The sequence below is a fragment of the Bubalus kerabau genome, chromosome 7 (genome assembly GCF_029407905.1).
Source record: "Bubalus kerabau isolate K-KA32 ecotype Philippines breed swamp buffalo chromosome 7, PCC_UOA_SB_1v2, whole genome shotgun sequence".
Taxonomy (NCBI): Eukaryota; Metazoa; Chordata; class Mammalia; order Artiodactyla; family Bovidae; genus Bubalus; species Bubalus kerabau.
In genome coordinates this window covers 104,022,206-104,038,175 of record NC_073630.1, presented here as the reverse complement: position 1 = coordinate 104,038,175, position 15,970 = coordinate 104,022,206, and the positions used below count along the sequence as shown (strand labels likewise).

The window sequence follows — 15,970 nt, the reverse complement described above, 5'->3', positions numbered from 1 at the left end:
TCACTCCACTATTCTTGCCTGGGAAATCCCATGGACAGAGGATCCTGGTGGGCCACCATTCATGGGCTCTCAAAAGAGTCAGACAGGACTTAAGCGACTAAACAACACCACCAACATAGTGTTTCTTGCATCTGGAATGTGTGCTGTGGTAGCCATGACGGTGTTTCCACACTAGGCAAGTTCTTCACTGTGTTTCTGGGGTCAGAGGCAGCTGCAACAATATGCTTATCCAGCCAGTGTGTGGTTGGTTCTCAATGTGATTCCTGGTGATTTAACCTGGTGCCTATATCTTTAGCTCTGCTGAGGATTCCATGAGCTTCCTGATTGTTTGTTTGTACCTGTGCTCAGTCACGTCTGACTCTTTGCAATGCCATGGACTATAGCCTGCCAGGCTCCTCTGTCCATGAGATTCTCCAGGAGTAATACTGGAGTCGGTTGCCATGCCCTCCTCCAGGGGATTTTCTCAACCCAGGGAAGACTTGTGTCCACTGCATCTCCTGCATTGGCAGGCAGATTCTTTACCACTTTGCCACCTGTGAAGCCCTGATGTTCTCTACTAAATTCTTTGTTAACTTAAACAATCTGGAATGGATTCTGTATGTTGCTTTGACCAGCATGGACATCTCATACAGGGGTTTGATCAGCTTCTTAGGAAGTTAAAAACATGTGGAGAAGATTCTAATCTGGTTTATTTAGAGGAGACAATTTTATAGTGCCACTAAGTGCAAACCATTTCACAAACTCTTCCCTGACTACCCCTAACTGGGCAGTCTTCATGTTTATTCAGTAATGTAGACCCTCTTTGTTGGTATCTGATGCTAGAACTCTGGGCATGCACTGAACCCCATGCCATGTATAATGATTATAAATTGTATCCTTCAGGACTTGACTCCTATGCTCTATTTCTCTCTGGGTGATTTCATAAAGTCCAGGTGATTCCATGAAGTCCAGTCCATTGCTCCCCAATGTTTATCCAATTTGATCTCTGCTCTAAAGTTCAGACTCATTTGCAGCTTCCTGTCTCCTTTTGGATGTCTGATATATAACTAAAATTTGACCTAGCCATTTATTAGATATGACCCAAAAACAAAAACAATAAAATAATAAATTTTATTATTATTATAGAAAAAAATAGACAAACTGGATTACATTCAAATTTAAAACTTTTGTATTACCAACAATACCATCATAAAAGTGAAAAGACAACCCAAAGAATGGGGGAAAATATTTGCAAATAATATGCTGACTCAGGGCTTGTATCCAGAATATGTGAAGAATTTGTACAACTCAACAATAAAAAAATGTTTTAATGCATAAGGGGGACTTCCCAAATGGCCCAGTGGCTAAGACTCCACACTCCCAATGTTGAGGGCCTGGGTTCAATCCCTGACCAGAGAACTAGATCCCACATACTGCAACTACGAGTTCACATGCTGCAATTAAAGACTTCAAATGTCACAACTAAAAAGATTCTGTGTGCCACAACAACAATTAAAAAAAAGACCCCACATGTGGCAACTTAGATCCCACATAGCCAAATAAATAAATATTTTAAAAATAAAGGATTTCGATACATATTTCTCTGGAGAAAGTATAGAAATGGCCAATTCTTCTTGTTGTTGTTGTTCAGTCTCTAAGTTGTGTCTGACTCCTTGCAACTCCATGAATTGCAGAACACCAGGCTTCCCTGTCCTTCACCATCTTCCAGAGTCCACCCAAACTCATGTCCATTGAGTTGGTGATGCCATCCAACCATCTCATCCTCTGTCATCCTCTTCTTCTCCTGCCCTCAATCTTTCCCAATTAGTCAGCTCTTAGCATCAGGTGGCCAGTGTATTGGCACTTCAGCTTCAGCAGCATTCAGTTCCATTCCTTCCAGTGAATATTCAGGGTTGATTTCCTTTAAGATTGACTGGTTTGATCTCCTTGCAGTCCAAGGGGCTCTCAAGAGTCTTCTGCTGCATGACAATTAGAAAGCATCAATTCTTCAATGCTCAGCCTTCTTTATGGTCCAGTTCTCACATCCGTACATGACTACTGGAAAAACCATAACTTTAACTATATGGACCTTTGTCAGCAAAGTGATGTCTCTGCTTTTTAATATGCTATCTAGGTTGGTCATAGCTTTTCTTTCAAGAAGCAAGCATCTTTTAATTTTGTGGCTGTAGTCACTGTCCACATTGATTTTGGAGCCCAAGAAAATAAAATCTGTTACTGTTTCCACTTTTCCCCCCCATCTATCATACATGAAGTGATGGGATCAGATGGGACACATGGCCAATATGCACATAAAAACATGCTCAACATCACTAGTAATTAAGGAAATGCAAATCAAAACTTCAATGGCATACCACTTCACACCCAGTAGGGTGGTTACAATGAAAAACACAGACGATAACAAATGTTGGCAAGAATGTGGAGGAATTAAGACCTATTCAATTGTTGATGGACAGAAAAAATGGTTCAGCCACTTTAGAAAATATTTTGGCAGTTTTTCAAAATATTAATCATAGAGTTACTACATAACCTAGCAATTCCATTCTTGATTTTTCACTAAAGGGAAATAAAGACATATATCCAAACAAAAACCTGTCTACAAACATTCATAGCAGCATTATTCATAGTAGCCCAAAAGTAGAAACAACACAAATGTCTAAAGGAAATAATAACTAGTATATACCTGTGTTAGAATATTATCCAGCAATAAAAAGGATTCAAGTACTGATTGATTGATACATGCTACAATAAGGGTAAAAGTTAAAAGTGTTAAAGGAAAGAATCCAGCCATAAAAGGTTCATATATTGTGGCATTTTTTAATATGAAATGCCAAAATTGGAGAAATTTATAGAGACAGAAAGTAGGTTAGAAGTTGCCTAGGGTCAGGGGAATAGGTAGAGGGTTTTTTTGTGAAGTGATAAAATATTCTAAACTTAGATTGTGGTGATGATCCCATGACTCTGTGAATATACTAAAAAGTCCTTGAACTGTACACTTCAAATGTGTGAATTATATGGCATATGAATTATATCTCAATACAGATGTTTTAAGAAAAGACTTTTAGGAGGTTAAAGCTGAACCCTTCACTGCTTACTCCCTCAAACCCAAACCTGTTTCTCTCCCAGCTTTCCACTAGGTGTCTAGGCCAGTAGCATAGAGTCTTCCTTGACTCTTCTTTATACATCCCCACAGCCAATCTATGCACAAGTCCAATTATCCTTGCCTCAAAATATATCCCGATTCTGACATCCTCACTCCTTCTTAGCTCTAATCCAAGTCACCATCATCTATAGTCCAGTGTAAATTCGTTCTAACTGGTGTTTCAGCTTCTATATTTACTTCTTTGAGTCTGTTTCTTTATTACAGCTGCTGCTGCTGCTGCTGCTGCTAAGTTGCTTCAGTCATGTCTGACTCTGTGTGACCCCATAGACAGCAGTTTACCAGGCTCCTCTGTCCCTGGGACTCTCCAGGTAAGAATACGAGAGTGGGTTGCCATTTCCTTCTCCACTTTATTACAGCTAGCTGACTTTTTTTTTATATTTCTAAAAATTTATTTTTAATTGAAGGACAATTGCCTTACAATATTGTGTTGGTTTCTGCAATACATCAATATGAATCAACCATAGATGTACATATGCCCCCTCCTTCTTGAATCTTTCTCCCCTCCTCCAGTTGGTCACAGAGTCCCGGTCTGAGTTCTCTGCATCATACAGCAAATCCCCACTGGCTATCTAGTTTACATATGGTAATATACACGTTTCCATGCCGCTCTCTCCATCCGTCTCACCCTCTCCTTCCCCTCCACCCCCCATGCCCACAAGTACATTCTCTCTGCGTCTCCACTGACAGCTAGCTGAAATTTTAAAACTAGTAAATCAGACTGTATTATCCACTGCTTCTACTGAATTCCTACTGCACTTAAATGAAATTCAGTCTCCTTTCCACAGCCCACTAGTCCCTACAGACTCTAGTGCCGGCCTTCCTCAGCAAATTCACTGCTTGCACTCTGCATGCCACCTTCCTCCTCTTCCTTGAGCAGGCCAAATTTGTTTTGGCCTCATGATCTTTAGGTGGCGCTAGTGGTAAAGGCCAGTGTCCTTGCCTGGAGAATCCCAGGGACCGGGGAGCCTGTTGGGCTGCCGTCTATGGGGTCGCACAGAGTCGGACACGACTGAAGCGACTTAGCAGCAGTGGTAAAGAACTTGCCTACCAATGCGCGTGTTCCATCTCTGAGTCAGGAAAAGCCCCTGGAGGAGGTCACAGCAACCCACTCCAGTAATTCTGCCTGGAGAATCCCATGGACAGAGAAGCCTGGTGGGCTATGGTCCATAGGACCTCAAAGAATTGGATACAGGATACCTGAAGCAACTTGGCAGGCATATGACCTTTGCACTTAACCATTTCTCCTGATTCTTCTGACTGAGGCTTGCTATCCTTCAGGTATTAAAAGTCATTCCCTTACAGGGGCTTTCTAAATAGCATTGCATCTCTGGAATTCTGTTTTATTACTCTGCTTTATTTTATTAAAAGAAAGTGAAAATGACAGTCAGGTCCAACTCTTTGAGACCCCAAGGACTTTACAGTCCATGAAATACTCCAGGCCAGAATACTGGAGTGGGTAGCCTTTCCCTTTTCCAGGGACCTTCCCAACTCAGGGATCGAACCCAAGTCTCCTGCAGAGAAGGCAGATTCTTTATCAGCTGAGCCACAAGGGAAGCCCAAGAATACTGGAGTGGGTAGCCTATCCCTTCTGTGCATCTTCCTGACCCAGGAATTGAACCGGTGTCTCCTGCATTGCAGGTGGATTCTTTACCAACTGAGCTACAAGGGAAGCCCAAGGTGGTTGGAGGAAGAGCCAAAAGTTTTAGCAGAACACCTAAATAAAAAAGTCCTTATAGAGAAGCAAAAAATGTGGCACTGGAATATTCACAAAAGATCAAAACTGGAGAAAAAGAATTTCAATATTTCTCCTTCAAAGATGGTGTTACTTTAAAACTGAATTAATGACCTAGCAAAATTAAAACATTGAGTTTTCTAACAAAAGTAAACTCTAACACTCCTAATGATTCTACAAAATTCTACCCACGTAAGATTTAACGTTAGACTCAGCCTCTCAAGATGATTGGCTTGAGACACTCATACAGGAGGGAATTCATAGAGAATGAGAGCATATAAACATGGAGGAAGGAGGAGATGGATGATATGGTTTAAAGTGATTGTTTTACAAAGCCACACTTGCTCTGTAGACCCAAGATTACATTTCCCAAAACCAAACAAATAAACAGGAGTGTTCAGATGTCCCAAACCCAGTCTGAAACTTTCAATGGTATTTCAAAGATTTATAACCTGAAGCCTAGAAAGTGTTCTCTTTTCTTGTTTTGATGATCATTACTTTTCTCTTCTTCATTAAGTCTTTTTTTAATCTGCCACCCCTGGGATGCTGTTTCATGCTTGCATTCACAGCCAGTTAAATGTTAATTACTCTTCAACACCATCTTTCAGATTTCTTTTTCTAAATTACTATAGCATTGCACTGAGGAACTTGAGATTTTAAGGAAGCTGTAAAAAGGCGTGATGACAGTGAATAACGATAAAAAATAAGCTGTGTTAAACATGGCTTCCCATTAGGTTTCTCCAAAGTTGAACTTCGAGTTTTATGTGAATATATTTGAATACATTACACTTTCATTTTTTTTTAAGTCTATTATTTACTGGTATGATCAGTAAGCATGTGCACACACACACATATATTCTTTTCATTCATTCTTTCATTAATTTATTCAACATTTCTTGAGCCTCACCCTATGCAGTAATCATTGCATTAAATGTTATTCCAGAAATGTTGTTCTTCCTCATAGTATTATCTAATTTAATGTTTGTCATTCTCTAATATTCCTTTATGTTTTCTTCCCCAAACTAGTTTTGTTACTAAAAATAAGAATATTGTGACATTAATCCAGCTGTGATTCTTAATGGTGTTCTATTAAAACTTTGTTGTATTGCCAGAGCTGGTTTACCTTCAAAGGTTAATAAGCACCTACTATAGGTTCGTAGAGTCAAAGTTATGTTTTTTCCTATAGTCATGAATGTGAGAGTTGGACCACAAAGAAGGCTGAGCACCAAAGAATTTGATGCTTTCAAATTGCAATGCTGGAGAAGACTCTTGAGAGTCCCTTGGACAGCAGGAGATCAAACCGGTCAATCCTAAAGGAAATCAACCCTGAATATTCATTGGAAAGACTGATGCTGAAACTGAAGCTCCAATACTTTGGCCACCTGATTAGAAGAGCCAACTTGTTGGAAAAGACCCTAATGCTGGGAAAGATATAAGGCAGGAGGAGAAAGGGACAACAGAGGATGAGATGGTTGGATGGCATCACCAATTCAATGAACATGAGTTTGATCAAACTCTGGGAGATAGTAAAGGACAGGAAAGCCTGGTGTGCTGCAGTCCAAGGGGTCGCAGAGAGTCAGACACAACTAAATGACTGAACAACAATAAAGCACATAGCAAATAGGAAGACACAGATCTGGAGGAGAACAGCACAGAAAAAGAATCCTAGGGCTATCACTTAACTAACTGTACGACCTCTGAAATATTAATATCTCAAAGCCCAGGTTTACTAATCTGTAAAGTTGAGCTAGCCACACAGTGGTGGTGAAAGTTTCGCAAAGGTGATCACAGCCTTGTCGTGGCAAAGGGGCTTTCATAACTCAATGAAGCTCTGAGCCGGGCTGTGCAGGGCCACCCAAGACAGACAGGTCATAGTGGAGACAAACATGGCCCACTGGAGGAGGAAATGGCAACCCTCTCCAGTTTTCTTGCCTGGAGAACCCCATGAAAAGTATGAAAAGGCCGAAAGATATGACACCAGAAGATGAGCCCCTCAGGCCTGAAGGTGTATGCCCCTGGGGAAGAGCAGAGGGCAATTACTAATAGTTCCAGAAAGAATGAGGTTGCTGGGCCAGAGCAGAAACACCCTCAGGTGTAGACATGTCTGATGATTGAAAGTAAAGTCCAATGCTATAAAGAATAATACTGCATAGGAACCTGGAATGTTAGGTCCATGAATCAAGGCAAATTGGACATGATCAAGCAGGAGATGGCAAGATGACATAGTTAGACTATCTCATAGTTAGATGAGATAGTTGAGTCCCTGACTCAACAGATATGAATTTGAGCAAACTCAGTGAGATTGTGGAGGACAGAGAAGCCTGGTGTGCTGTAGTCCATGGAATGGCAGAGAGTCAGACACAACTCAGTGACTGAGCAGCAACAACAAAATAGAATATGTAGAAGATAGTACTTAATAAATGTTATCAAGTACTTTGTTTCTATCTCTTCTCTGAGAAGATTTAAATTTAACTGTTACTCTAATATATTCTTATATAGGATATATATACGCAAACACACATACAGGATACTACATATCCTCACATGAGATTATCCTTACAAGTGAGTAGTGTCAAGGGTTCTGCTTTAGGGAGAAAGGAAACAAAATGTCATTATTAATCTACAACGATTTATTTTCCTCTATCTAAAAGAATAGGGTGCTAATACAACATGTAAAGCAACTATACTCCAATAAAAAAATTTTTAATGAATAAATAAATAATAATAGGGCAGGTTAGAAACTCAGATCTTGAAATTCCAAACACTTCATTGGGTATATTTATGTTACTGTCTATTTATATCTATGAAGGTAGTGGTTGTAATTGTACCTTTGGCCAGATTTGCACTGGGTAGGGGAAAGGAACTCAAATATAAGTATCGTGTGTGTGTTTGTATTTGTATTGTGTTTCAGTGTTTATTGTGTTTATTTGCGCCACATACCATTTTTCAAACTACATCTAGAGTAAGGAACGCTGGCGTCCAGTGAAAAAAACTTTAACTTTTCACCTCCACCCTTACCTATTCCTCCAGAGATCGGAGTCCCAGTTTACTGATTGGTACATTACTCTAAGCCTCTACTGAATGCATGTATTTCCCCATTCTCTCTTTTTTCTCTGAAGAAGGCAAGTATGACCTTTCATTGAATTGAAATAATAAGATTCAAGACTTTGGTTTGAGTTTTGGGGTGGAAATGGACCACATGAGCTTAATTTGAGGTTCCGTTAGTATACCTGGTATGATCGTCCGTTAAAATGCTACCAAAGTGTTAATTTAATGGATCCCAGTAAGATAAAATTAAGGTACTATTATGGTGGTCTTTGCATACATAAGTACCCAAACCTTCCTTAACCCACCTCTCCCCACAGTGTTGTAAAGGAGGTATAAAAGCATACGATGAATCAAAACAAAGTCACCTTATTATTAAATATTACCCTAGGTCCTGTCACAAACTCCAGTGTTAAACACAAGTTTTATAGATTAGACGAAGAAGAAACCCCTTGTCTACACCAGATGGGCCTTAGGAGCCCTGAATCAGAAGATCTGCTTCACTTATTTCCACTGCAAAGTCAAGTTCAAGTCTCAGATCTTATTTTGTCAATTTTATACAGAAAGCTGAGGAGGACAAAAACATGCTGTCTAATTCATGCCTGTCCTGCTTATACTCTAAAAATGTGCTCTGGATAATGCCTTGCTGTGCTGTGCTTAGTTGCTCAGTTAAGTCTGACTCTTTGTGATAGCATGGACTGTAGCCCGCCAGGCTCCTCTGTCCTTGGGGATTCTCCAGGCAAGAATACGGGAGTGGGTTGCCACACCCTCCTCCAGGGTATCTCCCCAAATCAGGGATAGAACCCAGGTCTCCTGCATTGCAGGCGGATTCTTAACCATCTGAGCTACCAGGGAAGCCCAGATAATGCCTTCTTGAATCCCATTTAACACCTCATCAGAGTGAAGTAGAGAAGGGTGGGTATAGGCAAGTGGCAACTGCAGGATATAGAAAATACTCCCAAAAGGATCAGCAAAAGATTTTCTCATTAACTTTAAAATGTTTAATAAAATAAAACTACACAGATCTGCAAGCCTTCAGCTCACGTGAATTAATTTCACTGTGTTTATGATCTTGCCAGAAAAATATGGAAAATTTGCCAGAAAAATATGGAAAGATAAATATCTCTATATAATCCTAAAACAGATATTGATGCTCAGGGGCTCCAGGAATGTTGATGTTAAGTATCAATAAAAATGAAATCAACTTACTAGAGTAAATAACTAACTGAAACCTTTCTTTATTCACAGTCACAATGATCTCATGACTTCTTAATGTATAATCCATAGTCTAGCATATTGGAAATGGTTCAGCAGTTAACTGACAGCCTTTTTCAAAGAAAGACATGGTATGGTTAGTGGAAAATGGTGAATACAATATTAATCTTCAAAGAGGAGAGGAGAGAATTCCATAGCAATACAGTGGTTAAGACTCTGTGTTCTTACTACTGAAGTTCCAGGTTCGATCCCTGGTTGGGGAACTAAGATTCCACACAAGCTATGTGATACAGCCAAAAGTGAAAAATACTATCTAAAATAATACAAAGAGGAGAGGAAAATCCAGTTCAGAAAGGGGTCTTATACCTATCATAGACATTTCCAGTCACTGCTATTTTTGTGACATATAGGGCCTAGGCTAGGCAAGCATTGGCTGATCATATTTGAATTCCTTTTCCAAATGCTATCACATGCCTTTATAATATTATCCTCTCATGTCTAACACTTCATTTAAATACCAATATAAACTTAATAAAGCTTTTCTTCTCATCCTATAACATTTTCTCAAAAATAATGTCCCAAAAATCTGATACTCTGATGATTGATATTTTCTATAGGAAATGACAAGAACCAATATATTATTGATTTGTTCAACTAAAGAATTACAGATGATAAAAACTAATCTCAGGGCTTCCGTGGTGACTTAGTGGTAAAGAATCCACCTGGCAATGCAGAAGACACTGGTTCAATTTCTGGGTTGGGAAGATCCCCTTGAAAAGGAAATGGCAACCCATTCCAGTATTCTTGCCTGGGATATTCCATGAATAGAGGAGCCTGACAGTCTACAGTTCACAGGGTCACAAAGAGTCAACATTACTGAGCACACAAGCATGCATGCATGTATAAAAACTAATCTCACTGACTGAAGTGGAAAGACCAAGCAGGAAGATGTCAGTGAAAACCGTACACTTTGGACATCAGCAATTATCAACTTGTCTCCAAAGAGAGCCTGCATCTTCAGCTTTGTCAGCAATATTGTACTAAGACAAAATTAGCTTTTGAAAAGGAGTGGAAACATGGCAAAATTAATAAGTGCCTAGGGAAAAGAACAAATATTCTCCATCTTGGAATTCGGGCAAGAATAATGTGATGTGTGTGAAGCTGCTTTATAAAGTTCTAAACAGATGTTAGCTACCAGTCACATTAGAAGCACTTAATAAAAGTTTTTTGAAGGAATAATTGCCAATTAACTAAATAATTAGTTAAAATTAATGTGAAGTGAAGGAGGCACATGAAATATGTTATACTGAAGCATGATTTGTGTGACTCAGCCAATTTTCCCTTCTTATGAAGGGTAAAATCATGACTCCCATTCAAACAGATTTTCAGCACAGCTCTCCAGACAACATTACGTTTATGCTCATAATATGACCTATGCAATTAAGTCAGAAGAGCCACGAAGCTATATTAACATTTTACATTGATCAGAGGAAATGAAGTTAATTGACTCATTTATTTAATTCAGCACAGCAACACCTCCCCTTGAAGTATTTCTCACTTGAGAATCTCAAGGCACTCTATAAACCTTTAGCGAGAATATTTCCTCTCCATTTTAATAGGAAGATGCGGAGGCACACTTAATTTTAATAAAACGTGTCCAGTGGGAAGTGATGGGTCTTCACTCTGAATTTAACATGTTAGAATGCTGTTGCCCATAGTGTTTCCAGCTAGTATGAAACAAAGCATTGCAAATAATGAAAAATTCTCCTTATGGTATAACAAAATGTCATTCCCTCAAGAGTATACTTCAGAGGATAACAGAAAAGAAACTTTCAAAAACATCTTTTTTGAGCTTTGTGGTTGTTAAGGGCAAAGGCTTTGAGCCAGGCCGATCTGGCTTTAAATTATAAAATCAAGACTTACAGAGACTTCCCTGGTGGTCCAGTGGCTCAGACTCCATGCTTCCATTCAAGAGACCCAGGTTTGATACCTGGTCAGGATATTAGATTCTACATAAGGCAACTGAAAAAAAAAAAAAAGATCCCACATGATGCAACTAAAGATCCTGTGTGCCCCAACTAAGATCTGGCACAACCAAATAAGCAAATTTTTTAAAAAATCTAAAACTTACATATTGTGACTTGGACAAATTATTTAACTGTTACAAGGTCTCAGTTTTCTCATCTCTATGATAACAATAGTAACCCCCTCATAGGGTTGATGTGAGGATTAAAAGGTGTACACCAAGTACCACAGTGTCTGGTACACGTTAAGCACACAATACTATGTACCCATTATTGTCATCATCATTAACATCACTGCTCTAAGCACAAGTGATGGTTAACTTTATGATCAACTCAACTCAGAAGGTGTTTGGGATGATATTAGCGTTTGAATCAGTGGACTTTGAGTAAACAGTTTGCCCTTCAGTTAGACTACACCCAGTCAGCTAAAGGCTTGCCTACCTTCCCGGGCAACAGGGAATGCTCCATAAGACTGCCTTTGGACTTCACCTGCACTATCAGCTCTCCTGGGTATCCATCCGGCTGCCCTTTGGACTTGAACTCTGCCGTCTGGTCCTCACTGCAGATTTGGATTTGCCGGCTTCCATAATCCTGTTCACCAACAGGAACAGGAACAAAAAACCTCTTTCTCTCACTCTCTCTCTCTCTATACAATGTGTTAGTTCTGTTTCCTAGGAGAACTTTGGTTAATACAGCACCATATACAAAATTGAGAACTTAAATAATAAAATAGATTTGATGGGGGCTTCCCTGGTGTCTCTCGTAGAGAATCTGCCTGCTAATGCAGAAGACATGGTTTCGATCCCTGGTCTGGGAAGATTCCACATGCCATGGAGCAACAAAGCTCAGGTGCCACAACTATGGAACCTGTGCTCTAGAGCCCAGGAACTGCCATCACTGAGCCCATGTGCCACAACTACTGAAGCCCGTGTGCCTAGAACCACTGCAATGAGAAGCCCGGGCACAGAAACTAGACAGCCCCCTCTCACACCAACTAGCGAAAAGACTGTGCAGCAACAAACACTCAGCACAGCTAAAAATAAAGTAAAAATTAAAATAAAATTATTTTTAAAAGATTTGATGGTATAAAAGAGGGTACTAACATCATCATCACTTAGAATATGAGATACTTGAGGGCAAGGATTAACCTTTAAGAACTAACCTTGAAACACATATTCAGTAAATGTCTGAAGAATAAATGAATCAATTGGTATATTTTAGTATAGCATGCAAATATAGTGTCATTTTTAAAGTATAGTGGACTGATATCATACATTAGTCATAGCCTTATAGGATTATAAAGTTAAAAAGACATGGATGAAGAAGAGCTCGAATCACCAGCTATGCCAGATGGCCATTGGAGTGTGTGAGCTGCCCCAAATGTCATCTGAGGGAACAGAAGGTCCCAAAGGAAACAGAAAACTAGGAAATGGATGAATCACATCTGCCGTTGTCATGGATACTGTTCATCTTATCTGTGTGAACTTGAAAACTGAAAGCACCATAGAATAGAGTGGCTAGCTATCTAATTGAAGCCTCATCTGTTACTAAAAGACCTAGTCCAACAGTGAAATCCTTAATATTTTAATGAGTGTAGTTGGCCTCAGGCAAAATGTCCAAAATATATGAACATGGTTTCTATCCTCCTATCCAGTTGTTCTCCACTCTGGGCGCTCATTAGAATCATCTGGAGAATTTTTTAAAAATATCTTATGAAATTCCATCCCCAGATATTATGACTTGGTGCTATAGGGTAGACTTGAGCATGAATAGTTTTAAAAGCTCCCCAGGTGATGCTAATATTGGGTAGCTGGGGTCAAGGACTATTTCTCTAGGCTCCTACAGTCTAGTGATACACAAAAACACGTGTAACATACACACATATTAAGCCTTTTCACATATTAACACTCTTCATGATCATTCATATTTCTAACTCAAATATTCAAATAATGGTTAGCAATGATGTTTTCTGTCTTAATGCTTGAGATCTTCTCTGCTGCTGCTAAGTCGCTTCAGTCGTGTCCGACTCTGTGCAACCCCATAGACTGCAGCCCACCAGGCTCCCCCGTCCCTGGGATTCTCCAGGTAAGAACACCAGAGTGGGTTGCCATTTCCTTCTCCAATGCATGAAAGTAAAAAGTGAAAGTGAAGTCCACCTAGTTATTTCAATGTTCTTTATTTCCCTTTTCAGAGAGTGAATAGAGGTAGGCATATAGGCAAATGGGAGGTAGCAAATGAAAGATTGAATAAAACCAAAGCCTGAAGCTAATGGTTAATAAAGAAGTTGTGGTACTTATATACAATGGAATATTACTCAACCATAAAAGGAACACATTTGACTTCGTTCTAATGAGATGGATGAACCTAGAGCCTATTATACATAGTGAAGTCAGAAAGAGGAAAACAAATATTGTATATTAATGCAAATATATGGAACCTAGAAAGATAGTACTGATGAACCTGTCTGCAGGGCAGCAATGGAGATGCAAATATAGAGAACAGACTTGGACACAGAGGGGGAAGGAGTGGGCGGGGCAAATTGAGAGAGTAGCATTGAAACATTTGCATTACCGTATGTAAAATTGAATAGCCAGTGGAAATTTGCTATATGGCACAGGGAGCTCAAATCTGGTGCTCTGTGACAACCTAGAAGAGTGGGATGGGAGGGTGGGTGGTATAAGAGGGAGAGGACATTACACTGAGTGAACTAAGCCAGTCACAAAAAACAAATACTCACTTACATGAGGTTCCTAGAACAAATTAATAGAGATAGGAAGTAGAACGGAGGTTGCCAGTGCTAGGGGAAAAGAAGAATGGAGAGTTGTTTCTCAGTGAGTATAGAGTTTCAGTTTTGTACAATAAAAAGAACTCACGACAAATGGTGATTACAATTGCACAACAATATGAACATATTTAATGTTGAGTTGTACACTTAAAAATGGTTAAGATGATAACTTTTATGCTATGTGTATTTCACCACAATGAAAAATGATAAAGAGTAAAAATACCATCATCAATCATTCTGCTCATGAACTCACAATCTGGACAGAGCTGCTTGTGGGTGGCTCTAACCTGGTCCATGTGGGGTCAGTGGGCAGTTCCACTAACACCTGGAGGATCCACTCCCGTGAAGGCTTACTCACCTGCCTGACAGCCTTGGTGCTGCTATTGGCTGAGAGCTAACCCCAGGCTACTGATCATGGGCCTTAATTCTCCACATAGACTTCTCCATGAACATTTTGGTGGCATTGCATGTTGCTTACTTTCTAGAGTAAGTACTTAAAGAAATGGGAATTGGAAGCTAACAGTCTCCTGAAATTCCCAAGTGACAAAGTGTCAAAGAATTTGCAACCATTTTTAATCTATAATACCAACTAACCAACTTTTTTTTTTCTCTATGTATTTCAGAACTTTTCTCCACCTACTCGCTTCTGCTTATAACTCAGATTGTCCTAACTTTTCATAGACCTAAGTCTAATAGCTCATTTACAGCTCCAAGTCTATCTCAGGGGCTTCCCTCTACACATACTTGGCTTCAAACCCACTATTAACTGATTCTTCTTTCCTCAGTCATGTAAGTGGGAATAAGAATATAATTGACCCAGCTCACCAATTCATGCTAAGTCATGGTTACAGACAGATCTACGCACCAGCTGCTATTAGATCAAGTGATCCTAATCCAATGTCTGTAGCCAAGGGGGCTATTTTATATTATATGACTGCTTTGGATAATTTTTATCATATGTGCTGTGAGTATGGGAATGAGGGAGATGGTAGAATTGTGCAAGGACTGTGAATGCAGCAAGCACCATAATTCATTTTCCTAGAATAAATTGGAGCCTTTAAAATACTTAGCTACTGCCTCCCCGGTCATTAAGTTATTGAAGATATAACTGCTTTACTGCTTCTCCTTTTTATACCTCCTTCAAAAAAATGCATATGGGGGCTTCCCTGGTGGCTCAGTGGTGAAGAATCCACCTGCCGATGCAGGAGACAAAGTTTCGATCCCTGATCCGGGACGATCCCACAACTAAGCTCTTGAGCCACAACTATTGACCTGTGCTCTCAAGCCCGAAAGCCACAACTACTGAGCTGATGTGCTATAATGGCCGAAGCCCGCATGCCCTGGAGCCCGTGCTCTGCAACCAGAGAAGCCACTACAACGAAAAGCCCACAGACCACAACTAGAGAAAAGCCCAAGCATCAGTGAAGCTAGCACAGCCAAAAAAAAAAAAAAAAAAAAAAAAAAATTGAAAAAAAATGCATGTGTATTTCCTATAACATTTTCTTTTCCCCTTAAGATTGCCCTGAAGATCCACTTAATATTGCTGCTTCTGAATAAAATCGTAGTGTGATTTTTCCTGGACTGTGTAGTCTACCCAAGATTAATATTTTTTTACTCACATTAGCAGTGAAAAGGCAGCAGTACATATGGGATCACTTTTTCCTGCTTAACAAAAACTCTCTTCTGGCCAAACTTTGGTCAGGCTCTTCTAAGTCCTCTTCTCAATTAGGTTTTGACCTTGGGCCTCAGTGTCTATCCTGCCTGGGCCTGCATCAACCAGTTCAGCAAGAATCTCCCACGCTCCATATCTGATCAAATTCCTCATTTCTTACCAATCTACAGGTGATATCTGCTCACCCTGGCCTGTCTTCCACAAGAATCCTGTCAAGTCAGTTTAGTCAGAATCCTCCCTTATCCCCAGATGTTTCTACTTAGTAATTTTCCATACATGGATCCCTTCCTTGCTCCTTGGCCTGTTGATGTTGTTAGTCACTCAGTCGTGTCCAACT

The 15,970-nt window shown here is 39.8% G+C and overlaps 1 long non-coding RNA gene across 1 annotated transcript; it reads right to left on the bottom strand.

Annotated features, from left to right (window-relative positions):
* Positions 1-1,148: 1,148 nt before the first annotated feature.
* On the bottom strand, positions 1,149-15,764 carry LOC129657302 (uncharacterized). Its single transcript, XR_008716661.1, has 3 exons — positions 15,581-15,764; positions 11,076-11,174; positions 1,149-1,958 (listed from the first exon to the last, which is right to left on the bottom strand). It is a non-coding gene; the product is annotated as an uncharacterized LOC129657302 (long non-coding RNA).
* Between the last annotated feature and the right edge of the window lie 206 nt (positions 15,765-15,970).